Below are 21,946 nucleotides of genomic sequence, written 5' to 3' on the forward strand. Positions count from 1 at the left end.
TGGCAAATACATAGAATCAGGGTGATGTACATCTCATTAAACAAAATAAATAGGGTGGTAAAGATATATACAGTTGAGCGGACGAGTACAGTGCTGAGGGAATGGGATGGGAGAGGGGGAGGAGGAGAGGGAAAGAGGGGAGAAGAGGGTTTAGCTGTGGAGAGGTGAAGGGGGGTAGAGGGAGCAGAGGGAAAAGGGGGGACCTCAATCTGAGAAGGCCTCTTGGAGGAGGTGAGCTTTAAGTAGGGAGTTGAAGAGGGGAAGATAATTAGATTGTCGGAGGTGAGGAGGGAGGACATTCCAGGACCCCGGGAGGATGTGGCCCAGGGGTCGACGGCGGGATAGGCGAGACCAAGGGACGGTGAGGAGGTGGGTGGCAGAGGAGCGGAGCGTGTGGGGTGGGTGGTAGAAAGAGAGAAGGGAGGAGAGGTATGAAGGGGCAAGGTGATGGAGAGCCTTGAAGCCTAGAGTGAGAAGTTTTTGTTTTGAGCGGAGGTTGATAGGCAACCACTTGGAGGTTTTTAAGAAGGGAAGTGACACGGCCAGAACGTTTCTGCAGGAAGATGAGCCGGGCAGCGGAGTGAAGAATAGAATGGAGTGGAGTGAGAGAGGAGGAAGGGAGATCAGAGATGGTTTCTAATCCTGGCTCTGCCACTTGCCCACTGTGTGACCTTAGGCAAGTCACTTAACTTCTCTGTGCCTCATTTATTTTGTCTGTAAAATGGGGATTAAAAGTTTGAGCCCTAAGTGGGACAACATGATTACGGTGTATCCACCCCAGTGCTTAGAACAGTGCTTGGCACAGAGTAAATGCTTAACAAATACCACCATCCTCACAGGAAGCAGCTTGGCTTAGTAGAAAGAGCCTGGGCTTGGGAGTTAGTGATTGTGGGTTCTAACCTGGACTTCACCACTTGTCTGCTGTGTGACCTTGTTCAAGCCTCTTAGCAATAATAATAATAATAATAATGTTGGTATTTGTTAAGCGCTTACTAGGTGCAGAGCACTGTTCTAAGGGCTGGGATAGATACAGGGTAATCATGTTGTCCCAGGTGAGACTCACAGTTAATTCCCATTTTACAGATGAGATAACTGAGGCACCAAGAAAAGTGACTTGCCCACAGTCACACAACTGACAAATGGCGGAGCCAGGATTTGAACCCATGACCTCTGACTTGCAAGCCCATGCTCTTTCCACTGAGCCATGCTAACTTCTCTGTGCCTCAGTGACCTCATCTGTAAAATGGGGATTAAGAATATGAGTCTCACGTGGGACAACCTGATTATCGTGTATTTACCCCCAGCGCTTAGAACAGTGCTTGACAGAGAAGCAGCGTGGCACAGTGGAAAGAGCACGGGCTTTGGAGTCAGGGCTCATGAGTTCGAATCCCAGTTCTGCCACTTGTCGGCTGTGTGACTGTGGGCAAGTCACTTAACTTCTCAGTGCCTCAGTTCCCTCATCTGTAAAATGGGGATTAAGACTGTGAGCCCCACGTGGGACAACCTGATTCCCCTATGTCTACCCCAGCGCTTAGAACAGTGCTCGGCACATAGTAAGCGCTTAACAAATACCAACATTATTATTATTATTACATAGTAAGCTCTCCCCCTTTTAGACTGTGAGCCTGTTGTTGGGCAGGGATTTTCTCTCTTGCCAAATTGTACATTCCAAGTGCTTAGTGCTCTGCACACAGTAAGTGCTCAGTAAATATGATTGAATGAATGAATGAATGAACAAATGCCATAATTATTATTATTATCTTGGAATTATTGCACCCTCGGGGCAACAAGGCCAAAGGACGATTTGGAGGAGAAAAGAGTGACTGTCCCGTAGATGATTATTTGACCATGGAAGCAACAAGGCCGAAGGAAGAATTGGAGAAACTGTATTGTCTTTCTGAAGAGTTTTGAGGACCTGAACTGTTGGAGAGGAACTGAATTGTTTTGCGGAGGGCTTGAGGAGGGGCTAAATTGCTCTGCAGGGCAGGAAAAAGACCTGTTGGATGGAGCCATGCCCTTGGGGGATAAGCACTGGTGAGGTGAGGAGTCCCTATCCCCCCTGGTTTAACCGGTAATGAGTAGAAGACAATAGGCAATCTGGAGCTGCCCACTGCTGCAACCCCTTTCCTCCCCCCCCCCCCCGCCCCAGAAAAAAACCTAGAAAAAACCCCAATAGATAAAACCCCAATAGAAGTGGCCCACTTTAGCTGGTGTGCAACCACCTAAGCCATCCACTAAGACACCTATGGCTGCCACGGCCAAGAAAAGCACCCAAGACTTGAACCAGGACGACTACGAGCTGCGGGGTCCAACTCCTTCAAACTCTCCAGTGTGGGATCATCTTCACCAACATTTGAGGAAAACCAGTTGGATTGGTAACTATAGGTGTCGTGCTTCGTGTGTGTGTGTGTGTGTGTGTGCATATGCGCGTAACCCCTTTTTTAGTATAAAGTCAAGCTTTCAGCTTCAACAGTGGTTTTTGGTTTTACTTTTGGAACATGTCATTTGAGCACCTAAAGTTAAAACGGAGTCAAATGCCTAGTAGGCTTGTAGGTCGAGCACCTGATACTGTGGGGGAACGATCTGTGGGATGGGGCTCATGACACCTATGAGATTAATTTTAAAAGTAACTGAAATTTGAAGACAGGCTTGAACTCTCAAAACTAATTGGGTGAAAAAGAAATGAGGAGTGGAATCAGGTGCAAAAACAATGGCTTTTCAGTTGTAAATATATGAATGCAGGAACATGGGAAATGGCCAAAAGGAATTAGTGGTTTTTAGTAGTAGTAATTGTATTTATTAAGGGCTTACTGTGTACAGAGCACAGTTCTGTACTGAATTGTACATTCCAAGAGCTTAGTTCAGTGCTTTGCACATAGTAAGTGCTCAATAATTACTATTGAATTGAATGAAGTTCTAAAAACTGGAAAAGAATACACAGTTGGAAATTAGATATGGTTCCTGTCCCTTGGGGGACAATCTAAAAGTATAAAAGGGAAGAGAAAACTGGAAGTACACACATAATGATAATGGTATTTGTTAAGTGCTTATTATGTGCCAAACACTGTTCTAAGCCTGTAGTAGATATGAGGTAATCAGGATGTCCCACGTGGGGCTCACAGTCTTAATCATCTTTTTACAGATGAGGTCACAGGCACAGAGAAATTAAGTAACTTGCTCGAGGTCACACAGCCCACAAGTGGCAGAGTTGGGATTAGAGCCCATGGCCTTCTGACTCCCAAGCCCGGGCTCTTTCCACTAAGCCACACTGCTTCTCTAAGGAGAGCAAACAAAACACTAAGACAACATGAATCAATTAAGCAATCAATGATACTTACTGAGTGCTTACTCTATGCAGAGCACTTTCCTAAGCACTTGGAAGAATACAATATGGCAGAATTAGCAGGCACTTTCCTTGCCAGTATTGAGCTTACAGTCTGGAGGGGCTGATGGACATTAATATGAATGGTTTGTAAAATATAATTTGAAGATATGAGCAAAATTCAAAAATATAGACAAAGATAAGGACAAAATAAAGATCTATAAGCTGTAGGGGCACTATGTATGCCAGGAGTAGAGCTGGAGTGCCAGGAACAGAGAATTGGGAGCCATGACAGGTTAGTGGCAGTCACTGGGAGGAGTAACACAACCATGTTGTGGAAATGAAGTATAATTTGATGTAACTGGAATAACTCCTGTAGAATGAGGCAGCATTTAAAATGGACTAGGAAGACAGCGTGGCATAGTGGCAAGAACATAGGCTGGAGAGTTAGAAGTTGTGGGTTCTAATCCTGGCTCCACCACTTGTTAGCTGTATGACTTTTGGGCAAGCCACTTAACTTCTCTGTGCCTCAGTTATCTCATCTGTAAAATGGGAATTTAGACTGTGAGCACCACCTGATTACCTTGTATCTACTACTGGCTTAGAACAGTGCTTGACACATAGTAAAGGCTTAACAAATACCATCATCATTATTATAAGTTGTTCATCAAGAATATGCATACATGCCCAATGACCCAAGAAACATAAAGACACCAATTTTAAAGAATGTGCAATCCAAACTTTCACCGTAAGGTGAAAAAAGTCCGTTGTAAACTTCCAAATCAGGGAGAGAAAGTGGATGACATAGATGGCATAGCTTTTGGTCAACTTATCAGTATAACTTTGAGTCCATTTATGATAGTGTTGGGAAACCTTCGCTTTCAAATATTTGCAGGAAAAACAGTTGAGTAGCTCACAGGTATATACAGGTTATACAGGCTTTTAAATTTTATTAAATGATGATGATTGCAGTTGTTAGGTGCTTACTCTGTGTCAAGCACTGTTCTAAGCACTGGGGTAGACACAAGGCAATCAAGTTGTACACGGTCCCTGTCCCAAATGGGGTTCACAGTTTCCTAGTGTAGCAAGAATAGAACTCAAATGTACAGAAGAATTTGATTCACCATAGATGAATATTCAAGGACTTAGGTGTAAAAACGAAATACCTTAGTGAATGCAAATATAGGATGATCATGTTCAAAATGTTAAAGGAAGAGAGATCTGCAAGATAAAGAAAATGAACATTGGGAAATTTTAATAGACTCAAGCCATTAGTATAAATGCTGTGATTGAAGTAAATCCTAACAGACAAAGAAGTCCCAAGAGTTTGCTGTTTTTCTAAGAACAGTCTTCCAGCCAGTAGTATATATTTTAAACAGTGCACAGGAAGGTAGATACCTAGCAGAGTAAAGGTGGAACTCATAAGAGTGAATTAAGGTCAAATACAAATGCCACACAAAGTGGAGATGTCAAAACAAAGCACCAAATGTAAGGCTACCAAAGCTATATCATGAAAATCTAAATGAGTAATGTTCTCCTGCTCTTTGCTCTTCTGATGTAAAGCTTAGAGGCATACCATGGGGCAGGCAAGCTGTTCTACTTCAGGTTAGCACCCCCAGCTGAGAGGTACCCAGGAGAAGCCTGTTTTACCAAAATAGGATGGACCAAGATAAAGGGTTGGGGGACACTATAAGTGTTGGAGAGGCAATGGGGTCATTGAGGAAGAGATTGAGGAGAAAAAAGCAGTAGCATGGCATCTCCCGGTGGTCAGACCTAGAAAAACTCAGATTCCATTTCTCAGGCTACCTTGCAAAGCATCGTGGCTTAGTGGAAAGAGCGGGGCTTGGGAGGCAGGGGTTGTGGATTCTAATCCTGACTCTGCCATTTGTGAGCTGTATGACCTCGGACAAGTCATGTAACTTCTCTGTGCCTCAGTTACCTCATCTGTAAAATGAGGAATATGACTGTGAGTCCCAAGTGGGACAACCTGGTAACCTTGTATCTTACCCAGTGCTTAGAACAATGCCTGGCACATAGTATAAGCACTTAACAAATACCATTATTATTATTATTATTTTCAAAAGTATTATCAAAACTGTTCAACCTTCACAACATCACTAAAACCCACAAACTGTTATCACATTAATCCAAGTATTTATCCTTTTCTAAAATAGAATATCCTATCCTCTGCCGCCCACCTCCTCACTGTCCCTCGGTCTCGCCTATCCCGCCATCGACCCCGGGCCACGTCCTTTCGCAGTCCTGGAATGCCCTCTCTCCTCACCTCTGCCAAACTAATTCTCTTTCTCTCTTCAAAACCCTACTTAAAACTCACCTCCTCCAAGAGGCCTTCCCAGGCTGAGCTCCTCTTCTCCCTCTACTCCCTCTACTACCACCCCTTCACCTCTCCGCAGCTTAACCCTCTTTTCCCCCCATTTCCCTCCGTTCCTCCCCCTCTACCTTCCCATCCCCTCAGCAATGTACTCGTCTGCTCAACTGTATATATTTTCATTACCCTATTTATTTTGTTAATGAAATGTACATCGCCTTGATTCTATTTAGTTGCCATTGTTTTTACGAGATGTTCTTCCCCTTGACTCTATTTATTGCCATTGTTCTTGTCTGTCCATCTCCCCCGATTAGACTGTAAGCCCGTCAAACGGCAGGGACTGTCTCTATCTGTTGCCGACTTGTTTATTCCAAGCGCTTAGTACAGTGCTCTGCACATAGTAAGTGCTCAATAAATACTATGAATGAATGAATGAATTCTAGAGAAGCAGTGCTACTTAGTGGAAAGAGCATGGACTTGGGATTCAGAGGACATGGGTCCTAATCCTGTCTATACCACTTGTCTACTATGTGACCTTGGACAAACCACTTAACTTCTCTGTGCCTCAGTTACCTCATCTGTAAAATGGGAATAAAGACTGTGGGACAACCTAATTACCTTATATCTACCCCAGCACTTAGAATAGTACTTGGCGCATAGTAATAAGCACTTAACAAATACCATTATTATTATTATTCCAATTATCAAAAATATTGATTGATGTGCAGATTACAAAAATGAAGCACTTGGAAAATATGCAGAAAATCTAACAATTTGTGAGATGCCTCCCCCCAAAATCTTATAATTCAATAGGATAGAGAAAATGACAAACTACAGCTATATGCATACAGAAGATTCTTTCTTTTGCATTGGCTGCAAGAAAGTTATTCTACTCAGATTGCTTTGAAAGGGGGCCCAGAGTCAGAAGAGACCAACATGCACACTAGGGAATAAGAATCAAAATGTGATTGGAAAATGGGAAGGTGGTGTGACTATGGGAGGACCGAGAGAGGTCTATAATTCAAAGAAAGTTAAGATGAAACATCCAAGGGCAGGAAGGTGTAAATATTGGGATTAATGAGAACTAAAGAGACTGTGCTGGAATTGTTTTCCAATTGTTGTCTTGTGTTCCACTGAACACATTTACACTGTGATCAATAGCATACTGTGATCAGTAGCATACCCTGTGAGACAGTTGGTCTGGGATACAAATGCAATCTGTGGTAGTGGAGCAGGTATCTCTTTGATTTTCCTTCAGCAACAACTATTTCTATGTTCTCATCCACTGTCATTCTATAATTGACCATGACTTGCATTTATGTAATATGGTATGATTTGAAAAATCAAAGATTGTTAGATTACAATATAGCTTGCAATAATGGCAGAAGGAGGAAATCAGAAGATAGGAAGAAACCCTAGATTCTATATGCTGAAGTAGATTTTAGGAAAAAGGAGAATCCCAGAATCAGGGAGGCAGTGATCTAGTGCGTAGAGCATAGTCCTGGTAGTCAGAAGGATGTGGGTTCTCACTGCAACAACTCCACTTGCTTGCTATGTGACCTTGGTCAACTCATTCGCTCTCACGGCTTTGACTACCATCTCTACGCAGATGACACACAGATCTACATCTCCGCCCCTGTCCTCTCCCCCTCCCTTCAGGCTCGCATCTCCTCCTGCCTCCAGGATGTCTCCACCTGGATGTCGGCCTGCCACCTAAAACTCAACATGAAACAAGACTGAGCTCCTCATCTTCCCTCCCAAATCCGGTCCTCTCCCAGACTTCCCTATCACCGTGGATGGCATGACCATCCTTCCCGTCTCTCAGGCCCGCAATCTCGGTGTCATCCTTGACTCGTCTCTCTCGTTCACCCCACACATCCTATCCATTACCAAGACCTGCCGGTTTCACCTCTACAATATTGCAAAGATCCGCCCTTTCCTCTCTACCCAAACGGCTACCTTACTGCTACGGGCTCTCGTTATATCCCGGCTAGACTACTGTGTCAGCCTTCTCTCTGATCTCCCTTCCTCCTCTCTCGCCCCGCTCCAGTCTATTCTTCACTCCGCTGCCTGGCTCATCTTCCTGCAGAAACGATCTGGACATGTCACTACCCTTCTTAAACAACTCCAGTGGTTGCCTATCAACCTCCGCTCCAAACAAAAACTCCTCACTCTAGGCTTCAAGGCTCTACATAACCTTGCCCCTTCCTACCTCTCCTCCCTTCTCTCTTTCTACCGCCCAACCCGCACGCTCCGCTCCTCTGCCGCCCACCTTCTCACGGTCCCTCGGTCTCACCTATCCCGCTGTTGACCCCTGGGCCACGTCCTCCCGCGGTCCTGGAACGCCCTCCCTTCTCTCCTCCGCCAAACTGATTCTCTTCCCCTCTTCAAAACCCTACTTAAAACTCACCTCCTCCAAAAGGCCTTCCCAGGCTGAGCTCCTCTTCTCCCTCTACTCCCTCTAGCACCCCCCTTCACCTCTCCGCAGCTTAACCCTCTTTTCCCCCAATTTCCCTCTGCTCCTCCCCCTCTCCCTTCCCATCCCCTCAGCACTGTACTCGTCCGCTCATCTGTATATATTTTCATTACCCTATTTATTTTGTTAATGAAATGTACATCGCCTTGATTCTATTTAGTTGCCATTGTTTTTATGAGATGTTCTTCCCCTTGACTCTATTTATTGCCATTGTTCTCGTCTGTCCATCTCCCCCGATTAGACTGTAAGCCCGTCAAACGGCAGGGACTGTCTCTATCTGTTGCCGACTTGTTCATTCCAAGCGCTTAGTACAGTGCTCTGCACATAGTAAGCGCTCAATAAATACTATTGAATGAATGAATGAATGAACATTTAACTTTTCTGCGTCTCAGTTGCCTCATCTGTAAAATCGGGATTAAGACTGTGAGCCCTAGGCAGGACAGGGACTCTTATATCTTCCTGCAGCACTTAGACAGGCTTTTAAATTATATTGAAGATGGTTTCCTAGTGTAGTGAGAATAGAATTCAACTGGACACATTGTAAGCAGTTAACAAATACCATTACAAAAATCTGATTAAGCAACAGTTATAGTACACTCTGTTCATATTGCAGGAGATTTTGAATGTAGCATGCTTACTGTAGTTTTGAAAATGTAGCTCCTTGAAAATGTAGCTCCCTCTAGATTCTTTAGGAAAGAATCTAATGATTCTCATTCTTAACAAAGGTGAAGGACTAAGTGAACGCATCTACCTTTGCAAGAGTTTTGTAGTGTTGGTCCATTATATTTATAGATGATCAATACTTAAGTCATTGAATAGACTGGTGTAAAATCAAGATAATTTAAGGTAGAAAGTGTAGTTACTCAAGCATTTATGATTGTTTAACTTACTTCATTGTTTTATTACTCAATACCATGTTTTCTAAATGAATAGCTGAAGGAAAACATGACACATTGTTCTCATTTAAATAGAAAACCACAATTTTTGTTTTAACATGGTTAGGTGCACAGATTATAACATTTTTTTTAATCATTCCCCAATTTTTCCAATCTACTATTTGCTATAATGTACAGCCAAAGTATTAATAACCTTGTCTTCACTCACCGATCTTTTACAAATACAAAAAAAATCCTTTACGACCTACTCTTTTCCTAAATCTAATGCTAGAAAGTAATATAGTTTCCAAAGACTTAACCATTTTACATACTTACGTATGTTTTTGCCCACCCCTAAGGGATTCATTTCTCAGTCTTGTCACAAGATACTACAGTATAATGCTTGACTTATTTTCCCATCAAGTATTATTACACAGCTTCATGGTGTTTTCTACTGGTTGTTGTCTAAAGGATACAGCATTGACCCTGCCTGCTCAAAGTGTGGGACTTGTGCCTGCAAGCGCAGAGATGTTAGACTTATCACTGTGCCTTTCCTTGTCATATCAGCAGGCCCTTCTGCAGAAATCCATTCTGAGTAAGCCTGAGGTAGATAAAGCTTAATTCTCCATTTCAAAATCTTCCGGGAATAGAGGGGGGATTTGATTGGAGGGATTTATCCCATTAGCACCCTCTTTACCTAATGCAGAGTTTACTCTGCTCTGGATTCACTTAGCCTTCATTCACATTTGATAATCACATTTGAAGTTTCCCTGTGTCAGTGTACATCAGTTCACACCACTTTTATGATCAGCTGTTAGCTTGTGAACCTAGGGTTTAGTATCGAGGTTTCTGTTTCACTACTCTGCTGTACCATAGAACAGTAACAATACTTTTCTTGGACTGTTACTCTCTGAAGAGCAGTTTGAGACAAAAGAAAGCAGTTTGGGAAAAAATGAAAAACATTTAGTGACTAAAATGAAGAGGTGTTGAAAATATATTTTTTAAAAATGAATGTCATGTAAGATATCTTATTTGTCTTCTTGGAAAGCAAAAATATCTATCCATATTTTAAAATAGCTGTTACTCTGACCTGACAAAAACATGGAAAGTAAAATATAGGTTATTATTGTTTTTAATTTGGTTAATCATTTTTCTCTTACATTCCAGAACTTTACTGTGTGATTATCAATTTCAGAAGAGTCAGGATTGCAAAAAATAAAATCAACTTTCCTTCAAATAATATAATTTATTAATCTGAGATATTTGTGATGTGCTTAAATGTGCCTAGCATTGCAGTCAGAGTTTGGCAGAGTAAAATCAGTCAATAGCATTTATTGAGGGCTTACTTGTGCAGAATACTCTACTAAATGCTTGGAAGAGTGCAATATAACAAAAAAATAAACACATTCCCTGCCCACACTGAGCTTAAAGTCTAGAGAGGAAGACAGACATTAATACAAAACTAAATAAATTACAGATAAGTAATTTACATAAGTGCTGTAGGGCTTGGAGAGGGGATTAATAAAGGGAGTAAATTAGGGTGAAGCAGCAGGGAGTTGAAGAAAAGGAGAAGAGGGCTTAGGGAAAGCCTCTTGGAGAAAATGTGCCTTCAATAAGGCTTTGAAGGTGGAGAGAAAAATTGTCTGTCAGATGTGAGGAAGGAAGGCGTACCTGGCCAGAGGCAGGATGTGGACAAGAGGTTAATGGTGGACAGACTGGATTGAAGTACAATGAGAAGGTTAGCATCAGAGAATCAAAGTGTGCATGCTGGGTTGTAGCAGGAGAGTAGCAAGGTAAGGTAGGAGTGTGCAAGGTGATTGAGTTCTTTAAAGTCAATGGTGGGGAGTTTCTGTTGGATACAGATGGACAACCACTGGATACTGGAGTTTCTTGAGGAGTGGGGAAACATGGTCTGAATATATTTTTTGAAAAAGATCCAGACAGCAGAGTAAAGTAAGGACTGGAGTGGGGAGAGACAGGAGTCAGGGAGGTCAGCAAGGAGGCTGGAACAGTAATCAAGGTGGGGTAGGTTACGTGACTGGATTTACATGTAGCAGTTTGGATGGAGGGGAAAGGGCAGATTTAAATGATGTTATTAAGGTCAAATACAGTTGCTAGACACAATCTCTGCCCTCAAGGAGTTTACAGTCTAGAGAGAAGGAGAAAAAAATAAAACACATCTAGAGGAAGCAACGGAGTATAAGGAAAATGATATTCTGTTTTAACATCTTATAAAATTCCCGGTAGTTGTAGTCAGTTGCAGAAATTTATTTTACATCATTTAGAAGCTTAAAAAACTTTTAAATCATTATTTCAAATACACTTGTGTTTATCTGGATCTTCATGGTTCAGCACATTCCTCACTGATTTTTTCTAAGCGTAATAGCAACGAAGCTATAGGGATTCTACAGTTCACTGTGTGGGAAATGCTTTCAAACAAGCATAATTAGTGACATTTTAAGTACAAAGTCATATTTCATGTTACTGTAGATTTTTATGAATATAGTTGTATCATATATTGTGTTTCCATTACTATAAACACAACATTCTCTAATCTAATTTACACTTCCTCCAATTCCTCTAATTAATTCCTCTAATTCACACTTCATTTCTTTAATGCTAACTTTCTCACTGTACGTCCATCTCATGTATCTCTCTACCAACCTTTTGCCCACATCCTACCTCTGGCCTGGTACACCTTCCATCTTCATATCAGACAGGTAATTGTTCTTCACCTCTTCAAAACCTTATTGAAGGCTCATCTTCTACAGGACGATTTCACTGACTGGGCTCTCCTCCCCTCTTTTCCCAATCCCTTCTGTGCTGCTCTTACTTGCTCCTTTACTCATCCTCCCTTTCATCCCCATAGCACGTATGTATATATTTGTATACATCTGTAATTTATTCATTTATCTCTTTATTAATTTGTATTAATGTCTGTCTCCCCCTTTAGACTGTGAGCTTGTTGTGGGCAGGAATGTGTCTGTTGTTATATTGTACTCTCCCTAGAGCTTAATACAGTGCTTTGCACACAGTAAGCGCTAAATGAATATGATTGAGTAAATGAACAAATGAATGAACATTTAAATATTGTAGAGGACTTAGGAAGTACTAAGTTTCATCTTCCATAGTGGAAAACATCTAGAACTGTTGTGACATTTGCTTATGACATTTATTTTTGCTTATGAAATAATTAGTTGAAGATTTACTTTGAGTCCCAAATATAGTTCAGAATAAGCTCTTCGTCTGGATTGTAAATTCATAGTCTAAACTGTAAACTCACTGTGGGCAGGAAATATACTTGTTTATTGTTTTATTGTACTCTCCCAAGCACTTTGTATAGTGCTTTGCACACAGTAAGCACTCAATAACTACCATTCATTGACTGTGAATTATGTTAAATTGATTTAACAGAGTTATAGCTATTGTTATGGCCCTAACCACAGTGGTCAAGACCTCCTGTAGTGTTCCCTTCCAGAGCATAAAATCCTGAGCCCTATAGTTGGTACAAAGAATAACCTTTATTGCTAATTTCCTCCCTCACTACAGGTGCTTAATGAAGGAAGTCACTCCACCAGAGTAACACATCGGTAAATGGACTTCACAGTATGTTCCCCTGTTCCTTTATTTCGTGAGCAGTCTGAAGGGAGTCTCTCAACCTGACCAACAACAGATGAGAAGACTTGACATAGGTTGAATGATTTTGTTATTTATACACTGCTAAACTTCAATATGCCCCTTCTATAATAGGCATGTCATGGATTTTTCAGAGACGTTTTTCTTTCTTCCCAAAGAGGTAGGAGGTGGAAAAGCAGACAGCTTCAAATGTGGTGAGGTGGCCTTTTCCCTTTATCGATCCTTCTCTTCTGGTGGTCTGTATTTTGTCATTGAAGTTGATCTTTCACCTATATTGTAAATCTGGTCCTTCTTCCTACACACCACTCTTGTATTGTATCTGCACCCTTGGCTTTGCATCTGACCTTCCAAAATGCATCTTTCCTGTGTTGCCAGCTTTTCATCTCACATCCTTCTGCCTTGTATCACATGGCTCTCTTTGAGGTTGTGCAGGATCCCGATGCCTACAGTCTCCTCATTTTGGCTAAGGTCACGTGACAGCTACATTTAGGAAAGTAGGCATTGTGTTTTGCTGTTTTCCAATTTGCTCTAAAATTAATTGAATAAATCTTCCCGCAGCATTTAGCAGTAGGCAGTTAAGTGTTGCTCACAGGTTTCGTAAAAGGAAAGTCCTAGCATCCAATCCTTCAATATTTCATTTATTTTATTTATTTCATTTATCCTTCAATAATAATAAAAAAATAGGCACTGGATGTATTTTAAAAATACAAGGTTACTTAGTTATTTTATATAATTCAAAATTGAAAATCAGGCATTAAATCATCCCGTGTGTTACTCTGATGGAGTGGCTCCCTTCATTATACATCTGCAGAGAGGGAGGAAATTAGCAATAAAGGTTATTCTTGTGCCAACTATGGGGTTCAGGATTTTTTGCTATGTGAGAGAACATTACAGGAGGCCTTGACCACTGGGGAGAATAGGACCATAATAATAGCTATAACTCTTCTAAATTAATTTTACATAATTCAAAGTCAATCAATCATAGTTAAATTATCCAATCTACTCTACAGGTGAGTAGAAAAAAGGAAATAAAGCAAATAAAAAGCATCAAAAAGCATCTAAAATTGTGCCCACATTGGAAGAACAGAACAAGAAACAACAGAAAAAGACTATTGACTGCTGAAGTCTCTGCTTCACCAACAAATCCAGCATAATGATTTTAGAATAATTTTCCTGAATTTGCTCTTAGACAAATTTTATCCTATGACATCAAAACTCATTCCTCTTTTACCTCACCTTTCTCTCTCTTACTCTCTCTTTTTCTCTCTCTCCACTATCTCTTTCTCTCTTTTCCCCTCCTTCTCTCTCTCTCCTTTTTCCTCTCCTACTGTCCCCCTCCCCCTCTCTTGTACTTCCTGTTTCTATGGTATTTGTTAAGTGCTCACTATGTGTAAGGCATTTTACTAAGTTATGTGGGTTGGACAAAGTTCATGTCCCATATGGGGCTCACAGTTTTAATCCCCGTATTACCCAGATGAGGTAACAGAGAAGCTAAGTGACTTGCCAAAGGTCACACAGCATAAAACTGGCAGAGTCGGGATTACATTCCAGGTCCTTCTGACTTCCAGGTCCATGCGCTTTCCATTAGGTAACACTGCTTCTCCTGCCTCTCTCACCTCAAATTCTTCTTCATTTTTGTCTTCGTCCCATCTTCCTTGATTAGACAAGCCCCATCAGGCCTTGAGATACTTGTTCCATTCATTCATTCATTCATTCGATCATATTTATTAAGGGTTTACTGTGTACAAAGCACTGTACTAAGCACTTGGGAGAGTACAATGTAACAACAGAGACACATTCCTGCCCACAGTGAGCTCACAGTCTAGAGTGGGAGACAGACATTAAATAAGTAAATAAATTACAGAAATATACATATATGCTGTGGGGATGGGTGGTAGGATGAATGAAGGAGCAATTAGGAGTGGCACAGAAGGGAGTGGGAGAAGTGAAGAGGGTTTAGTCAGGAAAGGCTTCTTGGAGATGTGCCTTCAATAAGATTCTAAAGTGGGGGGAACAATTATCTGTCTAATATGAAGTGGGAGGTCATTCCAGGTCAGAGATATGTGGGGGAGAGATCAGTGGAGAGATAAATGAGATTGAGGTACAGTGAAAAGATTAGCTTTAGAGGAATGAAGTGTGCAGCCAAGAAGCAAGTACATAAGGGGAGAGGAGTCTTAGTCTGGTGTGGCCATTCTCTGTTGCAAAAAGGAAATTAGGTGTTTCAAAGGACAAATAACAGAGTGCACATTGTTAATCTACAGTGTCTCTGTAATTAACTTTTGCTTTTCAGATCCTCTAATTAAAACAATCTGCTCCACCTGAATAGTCCATTGATTTTTTTAAGGTATTGGTTAAACACTTACTATGTGCCAAGCACTGTTTTAGAGCACTAGGGCAGATACAAGTTGATCAGGTCTGACACAGTGTCTTCCCATATGGAGCTCACAGTCTAAGAGGGAAAACAGTTATTTAATCCCCATTTTACAGTTTGAGGAAACACAGGCACAGAGAAGCTATGTGATTTACCCAAGGTCACACAGCAGGCAAGTGGTGGTTCCAGGATTAAAACCCAGTCCTCTGACTCACAGGTTTGAGCTCTTTCTATTATGGTATACTGATTAGTTCAAAAATCTGACCACTGACATCATCGTGAGATGTGCTCATAATATCCACATTTCACGATTGATGGAAAAATGTCCACTGAACCACCCTCCTCCCCACCCCTTCCTGCCCCTTGGGGAATAGAAGGATCCAAAACTGAACTTTGAGGGATTCTTACTGTTAGAATATGGGAGGCAGAAGAGGGGTCCTTGAAAGAGACTGATAATGAGCATCAAAAGAGATAGAAGGGGAATTACAAGAGGATAGTGTCAATGAAGCCAAGGTTGAATAATGTTTCCAGGAGATGGGGGCAGTCGACAATGTCGAAAGATCAAGGAGGATTTAAGTGGAGTAGAGACCATTGAATTTGGCAAGAAAGTGATTATTGGTGACCTGAGAGTCAGCAATTTTGGTGGAATGAAGGGGGCAGAAGCCAGTTTGCAGGGGATCAAGAAGAGAATTGGAGAGGAGAATTGGAAGATATCAGGTGTAGAAAAGACTTTCAAGGATTTTGGTGAAGAATGGCAAGAAGGAGAGGGGACAATAAGGGAAGGGAGTCGAGGGGCAAAGGGAGGGTTTTTTTAGGATAGGGGATACCATCATTATTATCATTATTATTCATCCAATTTGTGCTTATACAAGGACTTACCCTACCCCACCATGATTATTTTATTAGTCTCCTTGCTAACTTCCCTGCCTACTGCCTCTCCCCAGTCCAGTCTACATTTCACTCTGCAGCCCAGATCATATTGTTGCAAAAGCATTCAGTTTGTAACAGTTAGGAAGTAGTTATTGGAAAAAGTAAAGTTGAAGGTAGTGATCAGAGGGAAGAAGAGAGGGGACAAGTGCTTTGATAATGTGTGAAGGGATGGGTTTAGAGGTGCAGGTGAAGGGGGTGGACTTTGAAAGAAGGCAGGAGATCTCCTCGATACTGCTGTAAAGATGATAGAGTTGAAGAAGGGCAGGAGGAAGAGACTGGAGAAGAGAAGAGATTTTAGGAAGATCATGCCTGATTGTTTCAATTTTGTCAGTGAAAGTACATGGGCCTGGTCATTACAGGCAAGAGCAGCCAGCACATGATTGTCAAAAGTTTGAGGGCCTCTGGTAGCACAGGAAATGAGTTGGAGAGGAAAGGAAGAATTTTAGGAGATGCTTCTGGAAGCATGGAGGAGTCACATGGCAGAGAGGTGCTCCTGTCTTACAAGCCTAGAGAAGTTTCAAACCCTTTTGTAATAATAATTTGGTATTTGTTAAGCCCTTACTAGGTGCATAGCACTGTTCTAAGCACTGGGGTAAACACAGGGGAATCAGGTTGTCCCACATGGGGCTCACAGTCTTAATCCCCATTTTACAGATGAGGGAACTGAGGCACAGAGAAGTTAAGTGACTTGCCCACAGTCACACAGCTGACAAGTGGCAGAGCTGGGATTCAAACTCATGAGCCCTGACTCCAAAGCCCGTGCTCTTTCCACTGCGCCACGCTGCTTCTCTATGGACATAGTCTGGCAGAAACTGCAAAATGGGAGGGAAAGCAGGAAATATTCTCCAGTTCCTGCTTAAGGATTAGAGGTTTTTGTGTTCCAGAAGTGATTGGAAAAGTGAATATGAGTTCAGTTACATGTTCTCAGGACCCAGGCTTCCAGGTCCAAGAAAATTGGGTGTAAATGGGTGATTACTGAAGCGGCAAAGGGGTGGATCCTTTCCCCACATAGTAGGGAGATCCTTCCTTGTGGCTTTTCCCAATGAATTATAGGACATTTGACTCAGACCCTGTGGCATCAGAGACTCTGCACCTTGTCTCTCAGACACTGTCTCGAGCTCCTTCATATTATCCCCTGTCCTCCTGTTGTTCCATGCAGGACATTACAACTGGGGACCATAGAATGAAAGGTTCCAAATGTTTGGAGCCTGTAGGGAGGGTAAGACCAGCACCATTTTCCTCTTGCTCTTTTTCTAAATTACTTGGACAGTAAAGGAAGCCATGCCCCAGGGTCTACACTGCTCTTAGAAAGCTCCTATCATCTGAAATAGGAAGGGAGAGTGTGCTGGTGACTCAGTCCTATGACTGTGCAAAGCGCACCTGGACAGAGAGACGAGGAATATCAACAATCAGTTAATTGATCAGTCATATTTACTGAGCCCTTTCTGCTTGCAGAATACTGTACTTAATGCTTGGGAGAGTTCAATACACTGAGTTGGTAGATCTATTTTCTACCCAGGTGCGTCCCAGCTCTGCTCAGTATCAAATAAGAGTTGGGGTAAGGGACCTTCACCCTTTAAACTCCCCTTCTCAACTGGATAAGGCCTTATACAGACATTCCCACAGATTCTGATATGGATTTCAGAATCCATTCCATTCTTCTAGGTCCATCCACCTGCATCAAACAGAAACTCCTTGCCATTGGCTTTAAAGCACTCAAAGAACTGTCCCATCCTACCTTGCTGCTCTGATTTCCTACTATACTCCAGCCTACACACTTCTCTCTCTAATGCCAACCTACTTACTGCTAGCTCAGTCTCACCTATCTCACCGCCGATCTCTCCTGTCTCTGGTCAGGAATGCCCTCCCTTTCATAAATCACAGATGATTACTCTTCCCACCTCCAAATCCTTATTAAAAGCAAATCTCCTTTTTGAGGCTTTCCCTAAGCCCTCATTTCCTCTTTTCCCACTTCCTTCTGTGTCATCCTTGCATTTGGAATTATACATTTAATTCTTCCCACCCTCAGCCCCACAGCACCTATGTACGTATCCATAATTCATTCATTTATATTAATGTCCATGCACTGTAGGTAGGGAACATGTTTACTAACTCCTTTTTGCTGCACTCTCCCGAGCTCTTAGTACAATGCTCTGTACACAGTAAGTGCTCAATCAATTGACTGAATGATTGATTCCTGCCATAATGTTCTATCCAAATTACGTTTGATGAACAAAGTAATAGTAGGCCATAGCATGCCATGAATCACTTGTGCATGAATTACACAACTTGCAATTAAATGATTGGCTTTGAAATCTTGTCGAGCAGGATCAACAGAATGTTCTGCAACAAGACAGTCGGTGGCATTGCACAGGAAATATGTCAAGTCTGAGAGAGGGCCAGATATACCAACTTTTTGAAACAAGCTTTAGGGAGCTTTTCCATCTTACCCAAACATTCTTCAACTTCATTAGATATGACAGAATCCAGGTACAATTTCTATTGTACTTGCACCATCTTCCTCTGGCCTGTTATTTCCCAGTGGAACAATGGATCATCCAACACACAAATGATAACACAGAGTTTGAAGAAACATTCTTGCACTAGGTTTGGTTTGTTGTGCATGCCTTTCACTCTGTAAAGTTGGCCCTGAAAATATTTACAAAAAACCTAGCTCCCAAGCACACCCCTGTAAATTAATATTTTCAGTGTAAATTAAACATTAGACAAATGTATAATAAAAGTATGCTCTCCATTTTAAAGGTTCACAATTGTTTATTACTTTGTAAAGGAGTATTGATGCACTCCCCCTCTCAGGGTAGCACCTGGAGAGTTTCAGTACTCTACCAGTCTCGGCTACAGGAGAGGGAGTCAAGCAGAGGCATCCCATTCCATTCCTAGCTTGGCCAGTGGCTAGTGAGTGGAAGGCAATCTGATACAAGCCAAAACTCACCCGTGCTGGTAAGCAGCAGCATCGGAGAGAGTCGAGGGCGGAGACTTAGGTTTACTGTGCAGAAGGAGTCAATGGTCAACCACTTCTGTATTTTTACCAAGAAAACTCTAGGGGTACATTACCTGAACAATTGCAGATGGAAAGTGGGGCATTCTGGGAGAGATGTGTCCATGGTGTCGCTGTGGGTTGGAAACTACTCTACGGCATAAGACAAGATATCAATGCGCATTACCAGAACAATTGCAGATGGAAAGTAGGGCATTCTGGAAGAGATGTGTCCGTGGTGTCGCTGTGGGTTGGAAACTACTTGACGGCATAAGACAAGATATCGATGCACTCACATGTTAGAACTTTATAAAGTTAATAAAGTTTATAAAGTTAAATGTTAGAACTTTAGAAAATTTCCAGGTATTCTAATTAACACCTAAATATTTTGAAGTAAGTGCTTCATTTACTAATTGGCTCTTCAAAAAAAAAAACAACACATCTTTTAGGTAGACTTTTTCTTGAAAGAAGAAGTAAACTCTCAATGTCAAGATTTATTCAGTGCTATTTTTGTTAAATATATTCCTGTAAGCGCATTTCTGTTCCCTCTTTATTTAGATGTCTCATTGGGAAAGACACTGTAAATACAGTTTATGTGCTACAGATGGCCATGCAATTGCACTTCAGACATTTTTTTTCTTTCTGCACTGAAAAAGTATTCAGCAGTTATTGAGGTGCATAATCCTACATTAGCTAAGATATATCATTTGAAGCAGTTGAGAACTTGAAGCATTTGGTGCCTTTGACTATTTTAACTATCCTGTAATTTAGAGAAGATGAAAGAGAGATACAGTTGTAGAAAAATAACACCCACCAGGATCTGATTTTGCAAACCAGAAGTGGCCATGCCAGAAGAAATCAGGTAAATTTGTAATGAACTTGAGCCAGCGCCATGTTAATCAAATACAGTATTGAACAAAAGGTAAGACAAGCTATTAAATTTCTATGGTTATGAGATAATTTTTTAACTTTGGATGATTACTGTCAGCAAGTTGACTCTCCAGAAACTGTATCAGTACTAGAACAATAATAATGATAATGATATCTTGGTTTTATAGAGCATCTGTTCTCTAAGAAGTTCTGAGCACACATGAACGTTACAACATTTAACCTCCCATCCTCCCCCGATTAGACTGTAAGCCCATCAATGGGCAGGAACTGTCTATCTGTTGCCAATTTGTACATTCCAAGCACTTAGTACAGTGCTCTGCACATAGTAAGCGCTCAATAAATACTATTAAATGAATGAATGAATGAATCCTCCCAACATATTTTGGAGACAAGGAAAATCAGATATTAGCATCCCAGTTTCAAGAAGAGGTAATACAGGCAAACTAAGTCTAAATGCCTAACTCAGGCACATGACTGATATAAGACCCAGTTTGTGATTGGATTTCAATTAGAAGGATGTTGCCTGCCTACAAAGGCAGCATGGGATAGTGGAAACTACCACACATGGGGCTGGACATCATCTCACTTCTCTGAGACTCAGTTTCCTCATCTGCAAAGTTGGAATGACAATACCCACCTTTTTCTGCTTCTAGGAATATTGTAAGTATAAGATGAGAAAATGGATGTGAAAACTCTGCTAAAATAAAAGTTTTATACAAAGACAAGTGTTTCATGGCCTTCTGCTAACCTCCTACTATCATTTTCATAGGTGAATGTGATTGATTCAGTGCACCCAAATGATCCCATAAGGTCTGGGTGTTAGAAGGCTCAGCAACTGAAATAGAAGCAAACATTACATACATAATGCATATCTAAGTCCCATTTACTCGTGCACCTTGAAAGGAGTATCAAGGGGCAATTTTAAAAGTTCTTATCATTGATCCATGTTGAATTGAAAATCTTTTTTGTCACCACAGTTGAGGTGGACATTAAGTGACTGTCCCCACTTCAATCCTGATACTCAGATTTCTAGCTCCCTGCCAACACTCTAGCTCTAGGTATTTGGAGATATGCAGAATGAAGACATATGAATAAGAGTATACCAATCATCATCAATCAATCAGTTATATTTATTGAGCACTTTGTGCAGATCACTGTACAAAGCACTTGGGGGAGTACAATCTAAGAATATAACAGAGTTGGTAGAAACGTTCCTTTCCCATAATGAGCTTACAGTCTGGAAGGGTAGATACACATTAATATAATAAAAATAAATTGGAGCTATGTAAATAAGTGCTGTGGTGCTGAGGAAGAGATTAACAAAGTATGTAACTTCTAGGGCAGGGGTGATGCAGAATGGAGTGGGAGAAGGAGAAATGAGGGCTTACTCAAGGAAGGCCTTCTGGAAGAGCTGTGCTTTCAATAAAGCTTTGAAGGTGGAGAGAGTAAATGTCTGTTGGATATGAAGAAGGAGTGCATTCCAGGCCAGAGGCAGGGTGTTGGCTAGAGGTTGGTGGGGAGATAGATAAGATCAAGGTACAATGAGTAGGTTGGCATTAGAGGAGCAAAGTAAATGCTCCTGGATAGATTGTAGTAGGAGAGCAGTGAGGTGAAGTAGGAGAGGGAAAGGTCCTCGTGTGCTTTAAAGCCAGTAATAAGGAATTTCTCTCTGAGGCAGAGATTCATTCATTCATTCAATCATATTAATTGAGCGCTTACTATGTGCAGAGAACTGTACTAAGCGCTTGGAATGTACAATTTGGCAGCAGATAGAGACAATCCCTGCCCAACAACGGGCTCACAGTCTAAACGGGGCCAAATGATAACAAAACACAACAGGTAGTCTGGCATCAGTATCATCAAATAGAATCATAGATATATACACATTATTAACAAAATGAATAGAGTAATAAATGATATATACAAATACGCACCAGCTCTGTGGAGAGGGGAAGGAGGAAGAGCAGAGGGAAGGAGTAGGGGGAATGGGGAGGGGAGGAGGAGCAGAAGGAAAGGGAGAGTTCACTCTGGGAAGGCGTCCTGGAGGAGGTGAGCCTTCAGTAGGGCTTTGAAGAGGGGACGAGAGTTAGTTTGGCAGACGTGAGAAGGGAGCGTATT

The 21,946-nt window shown here is 41.5% G+C and overlaps 1 non-coding gene across 1 annotated transcript; it reads left to right on the forward strand.

Annotated features, from left to right (window-relative positions):
- The first annotated feature begins 18,746 nt into the window (after positions 1–18,746).
- On the forward strand, positions 18,747–18,882 carry LOC114809426. The gene has a single exon (XR_003757211.1). It is a non-coding gene; the product is annotated as a small nucleolar RNA SNORA7 (small nucleolar RNA).
- The last annotated feature ends 3,064 nt before the right edge of the window (positions 18,883–21,946 follow it).

The sequence above is a fragment of the Ornithorhynchus anatinus genome, chromosome 2, assembly GCF_004115215.2.
Source record: "Ornithorhynchus anatinus isolate Pmale09 chromosome 2, mOrnAna1.pri.v4, whole genome shotgun sequence".
Classification (NCBI taxonomy): Eukaryota; Metazoa; Chordata; class Mammalia; order Monotremata; family Ornithorhynchidae; genus Ornithorhynchus; species Ornithorhynchus anatinus.